Genomic DNA, 12,274 nt, shown 5'->3' with positions numbered 1-12,274 from the left:
TAATTAATAAAGCACAAGGTGGCTGAAAATATAATATTTGAATTAATCTAACTTAAATTTAACATTTTACTGCCACAAATAAGAAATGTGTTGAAGTAACTAATCTAAACTATCTAACCTGAAAATATATCATCTATGTTCATACAACATAACTTGATTTAGTTAGTCTTAAATATGTCTTGTTAATCTTAAGTAGTTTTTTTTAAATTAGATGAACTAAAGATTTTTGCTTTAAACTAACATAATTCAATTTCGTGGAACCTGTTGACAAAATAATTTTAATTAAAGTCAACGTTTCATTTTTTTGAGTGTATGTGTATCACATAGTGTCACAGTAATGTGGTGCTGATATTTTCAGTGGGGCAAGGCGGTAAAATATGGGGTGTGCAGCTGATGGCGACGCTTAAAGGAAAGTTTTCGTTTTTCTAACTTGAACTGTTTGTGAGAACACAGGTGTAGGGGGTGGCCCCAGACTCACAGCCTGCAAACACTCAGGCTGTCTTTGGTCATATTGAAACCTGCTTGCAAAATAAAATGAGCAGGTGTGCCACAGAAGTTAGAGAGCCTGAGCAACTACCCTCGGAAAAAATGCATAAACTTTTCTGTTGGTGATCTGATTGAATAGTTTCTATCAGATCACCATTGTTAGACGTCTTTATTGATATACAGTATACTGAGGTGTAAAGGTTGCCAGATCTTCTTATCTTCTTATCTTTATGGGGGAAAGAGTTGAAGCAGGACTAAAGCTTAACTTTTGAGGAAAGGTTGAGTTTTAGAAGTCAAAGAAGACGAACATCAAGTGTGATTTTTGTTTGTTAATTCCTTATTATACAAACTGGGTAAGATGAGATCCAGTAACACAACATATGCAGTCTGTCATCAAAAAAATCACTCAGCATGTAAACAGTCATCGGGCTCACTGAAATATGGCATTATGAATAGAGATGGACCGATCCGATATTAAGTATCGGTCCGATACTCAATTCAATTCAATTTTATTTATATAGCGCCAAATCACAACAAAAGTCGCCTCAAGGCGCTTCATAGTGATCTAAATTACTGGATCAGATATCGGAGAGAAATAAAAACTGTAATCCGATCCATTAAATATCACGACAGCACCTCACAAAACTTGCGACATGGCGTAACTCGGCTCATAACCCTAGCGCGTCGGAGCAGTATGCGTCACGTGATAGAGCGGCTGTGGCATGTGAGACCTGCTGTCTGGTTCAGCATTTGTGGCCTCACTACCAAACTGTCATTTCATCTCCGACAAAGTTATCCCAGAGAAGTAAAGCAGGTGTGTAAGTACATCTCTGAATGTTTGTAAAGCATTCCCGTGTTAAGCTTAACAACCGATATATGGAGCGACTGCCTCTTCTCTCTCTCTCCCTCTCCTGCTGCTACTTCAATCATGAAACTGATCAATGATCAGCTGATCGGCTTTTCTGTCGCGACTCTGTCTCTCTTGTTTCTTTTTGGCACACTTTGCACCAGAAAGAGGAAACCAGCAGCTGAACAACAGCAGCACGTTTAAGCTTGATCAGCTTGATCAGAATTTATTTAATATTACTTTCTACTCGAGGATCTTTTTCTACGTAGCTGACGCTGGTAACTGCAGGGGCGGATCTAGCAAAGTTTAGCCAGGGGGGCCAATAGGGCATTAACAGGGAAAGAGGGCACAAAGACATACTTTTCTTTCTTATTCTCATTTAAAATGTCGAGCTTTTAATAAATAATTATCTGAATCTTACACCCAAAGTTTTAATCTGATGTAAAATGTATAGAAGTCCATTACTGTATATAGTAACTGTTAAGTCTAATATACCCTAGTAAGCTATAGTACTTTTTCCTTTGTGAAGGTACCATCTGTGCTGGTGGCTGATGGTTCCCTATTTTTTTTTTTTTTTTTTTTGCTGGGAGCTTGCAGCCCTATTAATTAGGTTGCTTACTCTTTAAAATACCAGAATAAGAAGGGTTGGGTAGGTTTAAGTTCATTAGATTGATCAGTATTGCTGAACTATGAAATATTTTGGGTGCAGTATATTTTTTGCATACAGGTATAACAGAATAGCTTTAGTGTTTGTTTGTTTTTTTAAACTTGAATTTGAACTTATACAAAATGCAGCAAGATATTAAAAAAACAGTTTTAATTAAAAAACACACTATATCGGATTCATATCGGTATCGGCCGATATCCAAATTTATGATATCGGTATCGGACATAAAAAAGTGGTATCGTGCCATCTCTAATTATGAACTAACTTGAGAGTCAGCGATTTCAAAATGTTATGTTGAGTGATAACCTAAGGTGGTGGCACCAGGTTGAAAGACAGCCCGCAGGTCCGTCCATATACATTTTTACAGCCATAGGTTTAAGCATAAGTTATGTTACATATGCAAGCTGATCATATGAAAGGATGGGCAGCTGACGCTTTGCTGCTAATCCAGTTTGTTTGAACTTGAACTGATTTATCACTCTTTAAGGGTATTTGTTAGAAGTTATGGAAAACATTTCATTATGTGAACTGTCCTCACATTGCTGGAAGCACAGCTGTGTGAGTGTTGTGCTCTCGGAGATCGTGCTGTTAGGACTCAGCCAGCTTCTCTGTAAAAGCCTAATAACAGAGGCCCTCCGGGCAGAAAACGGATTAATTAAGGGTCCACACCAGAATCCCCAAGGGGCGGGCAGCCCTGTGCATTGTAACTCCACGTAATGCACACACCAGTGCACAGATGCTGCTGCGAATAAATAAGGCACATGCACACACACAGGTAAGCAGACCTCATGATTAAAAACCCAAACACACAGGTAAAAGGAGTCAAAGTGTGTAAGAGCCCGCCTCTAACCTGACACCGGCAGCCTCCGGAAGAAACATCGTTAGCACTTCACGGAGGCTTTTACTCGCCTGCCTGGGCAGCTCAGCACACTCATTAAGTTCCTCCTCTTTATTAGACCAAACATATTGTTTCAGGATGAAAGAGGTGCAAGGCAGGTGGTAAAAATAAGACGAGAATAGTCAAAAGAAAACAGAAAAAAACTGTCTTTATTCCCCCTGTGGTTCTTAATCAAAAAGAACGAGAAATTTAAACAAATATTCGAATTTCAATAATTCAAGCTGCACAATAAAATAGTTTCCTCGGGTAAAATAAACAGCACAACACAGTGAGAAATAAATCCACTGAAAAAAATTATTGTTTGCACTGACATCAGCTGAAAATGGATTATCATCATCAAACTATTACAGTGTTCAGCAATAAATAGCCGTGTGTTTGTCAGCACTGCTCGGCCCTCGGAGGTGTCCTCTATTGATCCGTGTGCCTCATCTTGCTCCTTGTAGCCTAATGAATAAGAGGTAATAGGATCCAGTCTATTGAAAAGAAGCTCTTTTTTTTTCAAACTGAGCCAAAGTGAAATATATTGTAAGTCCCTCAACACACGCTGCAATACTTCTTTAGTTCGTGGCATCGGGAGTTCTCTGTGATGAAGCTCTTCGCTAGTGTGGAAAAGCGATATTCAGTTTCGAGTATCTGTTTTCTGGCTGAAGTCGAGCCAGTGATTCTATAGATAACATATCGAATGGCCTGCCGGAGTTAATAGCCACCACAGTGTGCTCTCACCGGCCATTATCATTGTTCTTATGCTCTGTTTTATGTGGCTTTATGGGCACTTTAAGCTTCCCGTTTCATCCAAGGTCATGGGAACCGAGCTATTTGGAGGGCAACGACGGGATGTAAGTACACCGCCCAGCTTTTTCAATCAGAATTGCCATCAAGGGCCAGAGTACCCAAACCCACTGTATCTAACCTTGTTTCACTTCAGGTGGGCTGAAGTTCCACAGAAATCAATTTCAAAACAAAATAAAGGTAAAGCCTGTTATGAGTTTGTGCCAGCAGCTCACATTCATCCCACTGGCAGAAATAATCTGATTATGGCAAAACCTCTAATCTGATCATCTTGATTAGAATTAGAAGTTTCATCATAACCTGGTAGATTCAACCAGTTATGTTTGGTGTTGGTTTGTTGGGAAAAAATATACTATTTAGTAGCTCGTCGTTTGCTTTTCAATCACCTGAGCACCTCACTTTATTTTTGGAAAGTATGCTAAAACATCCATTTTTACTGAGCAGATGTTACATCCATGTTTGTTTGTTGCTAATTAAGGTTATGCAATGTAAAAAATGAAAGGTCAAGAAGAGTTACTAAAGGTGCAATGGTGTTTCCAAGATTAAGGATGAACTTATAACTGCATAATCCACAGTTGTGCTTGTGCCCTTTGCGATCACGTGGCATGAATGTTGAATGAGAGCCATGAATACAGTGATGTGAAAAAGGACGTTTTCTCAGGACTCTTTGCTGCCCTGCTTCTATAGAAATAAAGAGGGTAAGTAGAAGCCATGTGCTGTGAATCAAATGCACTTGATTGACTGATCATCAATAAGTGTGAGCACCTCTATAAAAGCAAGAAGTCCACTCTTGGAAAGATTGCTGATATGGAGACTTTTCGCAAGAGTGGACCACCCAGCAAATTGACCCCGAGGTCAGATTCGTGCAATGCTCAAAGAAACTGCTAAAAGCCCAAGAGCTGCATGTCAAACTCTACAGGGCTCAGCTGTTTGGAAGAACTGCAGGAGAAAGCCTCTTCTCTCAAAGAAAATCCCAGCAGCTCAGATTAGGTTTGCAAAGTTGCATTTGAACAAAACCAGAAAAACTCTGGAACAATGTCCTTTGGACAAGGGCGCAAAGTGGAGATGTCGGACCATGATGCACTGCACCACATTTGGAGAAAACCAAACACAGCATATCAGCACAAAAACCTCATAACAACTATCAGTGCGGTGGTGGAGGGGTGATGATTTCGGCAGTCATTGAGTGAACCATGAACTCCTCTCTATACCAAAGTATTCTAGAGCAGCGGTCCCCGAGGTCCGGTACCGGTCCGTGAGTCGTTTGGTACCGGGCCGCGAGAGTTGAGGCTCAGGTGTGAAATGTAAGGTTTTCAGGGTTTTTATCGGTTTTCAGCGTTATTTTGTCATCGTTTTTATCGTTAACTCGGTTTTCCTGGGTCTTTTCGCGTGTGTTATGAATAAATCTTCTTTTTTTCGGTTCTGGTACTACTTTTATTTTGTTGTATTTATACGCGACACCTTAAAGGCCGGTCCGTGAAAATATTGTCGGGCATAAACCGGTCCGTGGCGCAAAAAAGGTTGGAGACCGCTGATCTAGAGAATCTGTCCTACAGCTAAACTTCACTCAAATTGGGTCTTGCAGCAGGACACATAACCTCCCGACCAGGTTATGTTTTCAGTACAAGTTACCATGGTGATTTTAGCCAAATAAAATGAGAGCCACCTTTATGACGCCGACGAACTTTAAACTCAGATTACCTCACAAACCCTTGATTCTTGCTTCATCGTGCACTCATCAATCCTATCAGATAATAACACGTACAACAGATAGCTCTCAATTACCATCAGTCACTACTCATTACAATAATAAAACAGACACCAAAGGAACTGAACACACTGACAAGTCAGAGATTACAGTAGCATGAGGGAGACCTACACAGCGCTATGCAACATTAGAAGTTTTAATGTTGTGGCTGATTGGTGTTGCACCATGTGATCACTGCAATTAGCTTAGAGAGCATCAGCAGCTGCTAGATGAGGGGTTTGTGCCTCTCAGGGTAGTTAAACTGGAAACCACCCCAAATTATTCCTACTCGAGGATGGTTGTCATTATAATAATATTGATTTCATTTATATTCTCACACAGAATCATTGTAATGATAACTGTAATAAACACAATTTGATATCAGTCAAACTATAGGACAGGGCTCTTTGATCAGAAAGAAAGCCTGATCCTCACTGTATTTTGACATTTTAAATATTTGTGTTATTTGGGTAAATTGATGAAAATCTGCATATTTCTAAGTTAACCTCATGGTGTCCCCTGCACCGTATACGCTCTGACTGAATAGCGCAATAAAGAAAGCTTAAATGTTGTTATTACCCCAGTCAGATTAGTCATGGTGCTATTCATAGTACTGAGAAAAAAACAACCTCAGGCTCTGGTTCACTCAAACACTTTCCAAAAGTCTAAAGAGCAGAGAGTGTCTGAATGGAAAGAAAATTCAAGGTCAGGACTTTGGAAAAGGGAGGACTCTGCTACGTAGAAGTTTGCCCGACAATAACAACAGCACCCAGACCGAGATGCTCTCTGTATTAATAATGAATAATGCATTTTCGTGTTGTGCGGAACAGCAGGGCCATCGAGATACAGGACTTTGCTCCCATAATCTTTCTGCCCAGACCGTTTTAATCCAGGGTCTGCTGGTATCTGGCTATCGGACATCTACAAGTAGATGAAAGCGTTCGTACCAAGGGCAGCTCCCTGGAGCCGGGCCCAAACCCCGACAAAAACCCTCGCCCATCTGTCTTCATCTGGCATCAGCAGCCAGAACCACACATGACAGGGAACCGGGATAAAAGCCTGTCTCGTTTTGTGACAAGCAATAAAGAGCGCTCTAGCATTCATTTTTCATTGTGAAGTCTTTGCTCTCTAACAATTATACAACAAATTACTGATGTCTCTTCTTCTTCATCTAGCAGGCTCCCCCAAGGAATCAATCACAACCAGGGATATCAATGATATGCGGCACCACAGGGGGGTGACAAGAGGGCATTTTCAACTCTACACCCTCCATTTTTGTATCCAGTAAAGCCTCTAATCTGAAATAAGGTGCATGCCTGCACATCAAAATCTATTTGCTCCCGAGCCACAATGAGGAGAAAATGTACCTTTGCACTAATGCATCAAAGTGGCTGAAAGTTGGCCAGTTTTCAATGTTTGTTTGTGCGTGTCTGTGTGCGCATGCATGCTTCTGCAAGGAGGGTTGCTCAAGGCCAGCATCAACCTAACAGGGGATCAAGTGGATGCTGTCTGCGTGAGAGAATACATGTGTGTGTGTGTGTGTGTGTGTGTGTGTGTGTGTGTGTGTGTGTGTGTGTGTGTGTGTGTGTGTGTGTGTCTGCTGGCCAGGGTCAAACCAAGAGGTTTGTTAACATGGAGCATTAATCTCGCTCAGGCCAACATCCACACATCGCTAAATCAGCGCACGCACACACACTCCCTCAGTTCTCCGCGGTGAGCCGAGATGCCCACAAGTAAATTTTTAATCACATGCGCTCTAATCACTCAGGCTCACAGTCGGTCTTAAACCACAGTCATGACCTCCGCTTACGCACATTAAGAAGACCTCAGTGAGCACCGCATCCTCCTGCACCCCTGAAACCTGCGTGCCCGTAAAGCCCTTCCCTGTCAATACCAACTGCACAGAGAAGAAAAAAAAGACAACGCTCACCATCTGTCCTCCTGTATGATTTTCTCTGCCCCTTTTTTTTCTCTGTGTGTGCAAGTGTGTGAGCTCTGCGATGCTTAACTGTCCCCTTCCTTCAAAGCTTTGCTGATACTGTTGCATTTTCTGAAAACCCCACTCACCCTAAAATCACCATCTGGCTCCTTTTCACCTCTCCCCATCACCAGAATGTCATCTTTGTTGGCTTGACGGGGTACATGCAGGCGTTTCTGTCACTCAGAGTTAAATTTGAATAAAAAATAACTGCATTATACTGTATGCAGACACTCCACGTCCTACTTCTCCAGGTTATTTTCCTCCCTTTCTTTTAGAAATTCCTATCTCACACAAATGGAGGAATTTATGCTACATACCAGCATGTCTGACTCTTTCCGCCTCCCGGGAACCAGTAAACAAAGACTTCTCCTTTTCTGGCTCGGGGCCTAAGAACGACCATTTTCAGGGACACTGTGCAGCAGCCAGACACAGAGCAGTATATCATAGTCTGCTACAGTATAAATAAACTCCTTTCTCAGAGCCTTTAAAGGGCACCCTCCATCTAAAAAGACTTTTGTGATGAGCTTTAACACAGCCGTGCAGTGAATCTTAGTCAGCGCACTTTATCTTCGCGTTTTTTTGTAGAGGGCCGGTGTGGCCCGCGCGTTAGTGTGTGAGCGTTTATTCATAAGTGTGTCGCTGTTCTATCCCTCCCTGCCCCCTCCATCAACACCACCTCGCCTCACCTCCATTGTTATTCCCTGCATCGCTGTTCTCCCAACAGAGTGCACATTCATCACTCGGTCTTGTGCCTTTCTTGTGGGCACACCAGAGAGAAGAAAAAAGAAAGAAAGAAAGTCAGGAACCTTTTTAGGTCCGTGCTTGTAAATGACCTGCCGCGAGATGGGGTTTATTAAGTCACCTCGCCTCCTTTCTCACTAACCTACTTCCCGAAGACAGACGAGGAGGCGAGAGACAGACGGACAGAGGGGAGGCAGGTAGACGCACGGATCAAAAAGGAGCAGCAGTGGACCGGGTTCGTGCGGGGGGTGAGGATTGATGAGATTTCTCAGTATTTTACGTGGGCCGTCCATCCACCTGCTGTCAAAGCCGTTTAAAAAGACACGAAAACCCAGAAAATGTGGGAATTATTTCTGTTTTGTGAGACATTTACAAAGGAGTCCCACGGTTATTTGCTTTACTTGATGGGGAAAAGGGGGGAAACACCATTCTAGCTTCCTGGAGTATTTGATGGCTTTAAAATGTCTTGTTTTGTCTGACCAAAAGTCAAAAACAAGCACCAAATAAAAAAATGGTGTGGGGGTAAATTCTTATTTTGACAAGCTGGAGCCTGCAAATGTTTTTTTTTTCCATTTTAAGCTTACTAAATGACTTGAATTATTCATTAGATGTGACAGCTATTTCACTGAGTGACTGAGCTGAAATAGGGACACCTCCTCTGATACTCTTCATGTTTATTTTAAATCTTTTTTATTCTATTCCCACACCCAAGTAAATGACTTCTGCAGGGACTGACTTGCTTTGAGTGTGGCCCATAATTTTCTGTCAGCTGTCAGATTAATGAAGTACCCCATTAACATGTAACCAAAGTACATTTTATGCGTGAGAGAATACATGTGTGTGTGTGTGTGTGTGTGTGTGTGTGTGTGTGTGTGTGTGTGTGTGTAAAGAGCCACTTCAAGAACCAACAGTGACAACAATGCGCATTTCCTTCCAACAAGGCAAATACAAACCTCTGTAAGTGATGCAGCAGACTGAAAAAACTTCAGCCAACAACAAACTAATCAACTAATGGAACAGAAGCAAATCTGTGTTACGGAAAATATTGAACAGGCTCCAGCAACAGCTGGAATCATTCTGCCATCATGCTAGATTCAATAAAGGTATAAATAGTCTGTCATTAACAGTTGCCCTCCTCTCCTCCGGGTGTACGAAAGAGTTCACACTGATAATCCCGCGCGGTTAATCTCCGCGTGAAGTTTAATTAATTTCCCGGCACAGGTGTTGACACTCTCTTAATCTGACTGAGCAGGAGAAATCAATCATCCCGACAAGCTTTGAGGCGCTGGCAGAGAAGATCGCGATAAATACACCGATTCCATCCCGGTGTATAGCTGGTTTTAGGCTAATGTGTCCGACAGTGTCTGAGCTCGGACAGGACGCGCTATCGTGCAGTTCTCCAAAATCCTGACTGCACGTCGCTGGCAGCGGATGACGAAAGCATCTGCCCAATGTCGACCAGTCGACAAGCAGACCGGTTTTCCAGGTTAAAGCTGGGTTTATGGTCCAGCGCAGCTAGCGCTGTTCGCACCGCTGAGTGCAGTGAGCTCTGTTGCCAGATGGAGGCAATGCACAAAGTATGCAGTACAACAGGTCTGTTTTACTGTGCTTGTGCTTTTCCTGGTCTGTCAGCCGGCCGAGGAGAAAAGGGGTATTATACAAATATATATACAAATATATATACAAATATATATACAAATCATTTACAGCTTTGGTTTTTGCCTTTTTGCAAGTATTCCATATGATTTGACTAAAATAAAGACCTTTGTGGAAAAAGAAGGTTTCCATGTCCAGTTCATGCAAATACATGTTGTAGTTATCTTCATATGACGATGCAAAATACTGGCACCTGTGTGTCCACTGACATGAAATCACAAGCTGATATTTTCCTCCTAAAACCACAAAGAAACTCATCAGACTCGAGATGAGCAGGAAACATCAACACCTGCTACCTGTCACACAGTCTAACACAGCTTCCCGCTTAACTGGCACATTAATTTGCTCGAACAAAAAGCTGAATGTGAAAATATTTGTCATCAGCATAGTTCGCGTTGCTATTTGAAGATACTATCAGCACCTATATGCACATGTATACACTTAAGACGATGTTAATTCCTTTTTTCCGCCAGGTCTGTGATCTAATCTATTCAAAAAATGGACAAATCTGCAAGTCTGGAGAGCGTAAAATGTAAGCAAATCTAACCAGTTGAAAAAAAAATCTGTTAACCTGGAAAACCGGGTTGGAGCAGCGAGTGAGTTTAGCGGGAACGCGATAACCGGGAGGGAAAAAAGAAAAGAAAACTTCAAAAGGTTAAAAACGGCATGAAAAGCACGGACGGTGGTTACCGTGTCCACTCTTCATTGCTTTTAACACTCAGCTTCACTTCAGCTCTTTGTATGTGAGAACTTCGTTCTTCTCCGCCGCTGGATCGACAACAGCACCAGCACGCCTGGATAGCTTTGAGGGGTCGTGCCGGAGTGAAATCACTCCGCGGCTCATTTCCAAATGATACACATGTTGGCTCTGAACACCTTTTTTTTTTTTTTTTTTTTTGAGGAAAACGTGTCAGCGCGGGGGGGTGGCCATAAATCCGCTTTTGGCGCAGCTATCGGTGCGTAATTGTCCCCACAGAGGAGCGGTGAGGATCACAGAGAGAGAAAAACGGGACATTGGCACAATAGAAACAAACATGATCGTCTACAAATGTCCGCTTGTGACACATCGACCCCCCTTTTTCCCTTTTAAACAGCACATCAGACACGTCCACTGCTGCGCTACTACGGGGATTAACGCCGCCATGTAAGGATAGGGATGCTGCTATTACACCGTTACCGACCTTTGTTATCTCCGGAGCTGTGATGTGATGTGACGGTGGTAGCGGTGATTTCTCCCCTCAGGCGGACTGCGTGTCCCGGCCAGCCGGCTGCCTCCTGTCCCCTCTCCTCCTTCTTTCTTCTTTTTCCGTTATTTTATTTTAAATTTATTTGTTCGGCTTATTGGAGGACCTCCCGCTCCTCCTGCTCGCCTTCACTCTTGGCTCTCTTCGGCACTGTTTGGGGCTTGTTCAGGTGAAGCAGTCAGTGAGGCTGCAGATCTGCTGTCTGTCAAGAGGATGGTCCTCGCGAGCGACTCCTCGTGCTACATAACGAGAGGCGTTTGCCTCTCTCCCTCCTCTCTCACTCTCTCTCTCTCTCTCTCTCTCTCTGCGCGTGTGTTCGTGACGCGCGGAGAACGCTGTGCGGCGGCTCGCGCGCTCACAGCAAGCACATATGGTCTTCACACACGCCACGAGCACATTAACGCGCATGGACAATCCTAACGGAAAGTCGTTCGACCGTGACGAGAAAATTATTGTAATACTTATGTAACGTTTCCCCGAATATTGTATCTCCTGCTCCGGGCGCTCCGTTAACCCCGCGCTCTCTGTTGTAAAGTTGCTTCTTGCCGTTCACTGTGAAAAGCTTTTGTGATGCCACGCAGGCTGATTTAAATTTGAAGTGGGGCTTCACAGAGAGCTCGTATGTAAATCTACAGTCAACAGGGGTGCATTTAGTGATTCACGGGCCTTAGGCAACCCCAGGAACGGGGCCTCCCTCATCTATTATTCACAGCATTTTCATAACAAAGGGGTGTTTAGTATGACTGAGGTTACTAATTGCAATGAATGCAAGCATTTAGTAGATTTATTTTTCATTATTTCAACACTTATACCCCCCCCCCCCCCACACACACACACACACACACCCCTCGGTGAATTACAGTTCCCATCCAACCCTCTCAAAATGAGCTGAGTCATATATTTTGTTTTAGCATGTCTAATGGAGACATTCCAAAACACCATAAATATGGCTATGGGCACAAGTTTGTTTGTGTTTTTACAGGTTTACATGACTCAACTTTCTGCTGGTATCATGAGTAACAAGCCAATCATCTCAGCCTTGATAATCAAGTTGTCATGGAAATCACTAATCTTTGCTGCAGTGGGACCACTGTCACGTTTAAGTGTCCTCCAACATTTCTGATCCAAGAGGCCCTTTGACATTAAACATTTCTTGCTATTTTGTTTCTATGTCTGGATGGAGTGCTCTATGGTATCATGTTTTTGTCTTGATCTTAT

At 42.8% G+C, this 12,274-nt stretch overlaps 1 protein-coding gene across 1 annotated transcript in view; it reads right to left on the bottom strand.

Annotated features, from left to right (window-relative positions):
• gal3st3 (galactose-3-O-sulfotransferase 3) overlaps positions 1-11,537 on the bottom strand; it is a 49,321-nt gene extending 37,784 nt beyond the window's left edge. Inside the window, exon 1 of the mRNA XM_005945308.3 lies at positions 10,994-11,537. The gene's annotated coding sequence lies outside the window, so the exon portion shown is untranslated. The remainder of the gene's footprint in view (positions 1-10,993) is intronic.
• Between the last annotated feature and the right edge of the window lie 737 nt (positions 11,538-12,274).

This window comes from Haplochromis burtoni, unplaced genomic scaffold (assembly GCF_018398535.1).
Source record: "Haplochromis burtoni strain Fernald_Lab_line unplaced genomic scaffold, NCSU_Asbu1 Contig_430, whole genome shotgun sequence".
NCBI classification, from domain to species: domain Eukaryota; kingdom Metazoa; phylum Chordata; class Actinopteri; order Cichliformes; family Cichlidae; genus Haplochromis; species Haplochromis burtoni.
The sequence above is the reverse complement of the archived record's forward strand: the minus strand, read 5'-3'. Positions and strand labels throughout refer to the sequence as shown.